Source organism: Malaclemys terrapin, chromosome 10 (genome assembly GCF_027887155.1).
Source record: "Malaclemys terrapin pileata isolate rMalTer1 chromosome 10, rMalTer1.hap1, whole genome shotgun sequence".
NCBI lineage: Eukaryota > Metazoa > Chordata > Testudines > Emydidae > Malaclemys > Malaclemys terrapin.
The window spans coordinates 31,406,176-31,407,662 of record NC_071514.1 but is presented as its reverse complement, the minus strand read 5'-3'; positions in this window follow the sequence as shown (position 1 = coordinate 31,407,662).

Sequence of the window (1,487 nt, the reverse complement as noted above, 5' to 3'; positions counted from 1 at the left end):
CTCCTCTTTGGGTCAGGACCCCTACAATTACAACACTGTGAAGTTTCAGATTTAAATAGCTGAAATGAAATTTACAATTTTTAAAATCCAATGACTGGGAAATTGACCAAAATGGACCATGAATTTGGTCAGGCACTAGTCATACTGCAGTGCCCTGAATTGTATACAGTATTCTAGATGTGGTCCCACCTTCTCTGGTACACGATGCGCTTTTGAATAAGCAGTCTGGAATCACAATGTTAGCCATTTAATTTGCTGTCCTTTATCATGTCCTGATTGTGTTATTCCAAGAGAAGAGATACTTGGATAGGAATAATTGAATTTCTGATTATTACTTTTTGTCCAGCTTAGCTTGTATTTGTCTATGTTGCATCACAGGTTTTTTTGCCCATATATAACCTCCCTAGGTCTCTTTGTATCATAGTTCTTTCATGACTGGTGTTCACAACACGCAGTCATGGTTTAAATTATTTTTGACAAACTTTTCAGCTAATGCCAAAAGTACTGTTTATCTGATTAACTTTCTTCACGCTGATTCTTTCTGAATCAGCCTTTGTCACTCCACAGAATCCCAAATCATTGCACAGTATAGATTAAGTGATTTTAATGGTCTTGACAGGTACCAGGCTGACAGCGCCATAAAAACTTTAATTTTTGTTTATCTAATGAACAGGTATGGCTAGCAGCATACCTACCTCTGACTGTCATACCCATCTGCCTCAGCCCTGTATGAAAGAGGCCCATTTGTGAGGTTAAGAAGGTAAATAGGTCTCCATGATTAATTCAGTCCTTGGTCTGTCATCTGTGGCTAGAAATAAGGCCAATTGCAATGATGGTGGTCTACTAGGATAGGTGCTAAGACACCTGCTCATTATGCAAGCTAACAAACAGCCACTAATATTAATATTATCACTACTGCTCTGCATTAGATTCCTTCAATGACTGAGAACTTACTCAGTAAACATTTTTTGAGTCATAGAATTCCCGCATTTTACAAATGTTTTCTTATATGTGCATTTACTGAGCATTACAGAGAGCAACAATAAAGGAGCCTTTTTCTTTGCGCAGCACAGTTTTCAGGGTTGCACGTACAGCCAGTCAAAATTATTGTTTAAACTTTTGATATGAAACTGGATTTTCAACTAAATGAAAATTTCCATGGAAAGTGCCTATTTACCTCAAACTTCTGAAGTTTTTTTCATTAAAAAAACAAAACACTTTTTCATTTGGGGGTTATCCATTCTTGGCTGAAAAATAAAGTTTTGGGGGGATTAGATTTTGCATGCAAAGCTGAAATTTTCCACAGGGAAAACCCCATTTTCTGTCCAGCTTTACTCACAGCTTTTTAGGTACTATTTATATTCCATGATGATTGTCACAATATAAATGCACAGATAGCTGTCATGATAACTTTCTGAAACTCATTTAGAATCACTCTGGAAGTTAAAATATTTTAAGAGATTTTCTCCCATGTAATAAAATTTACA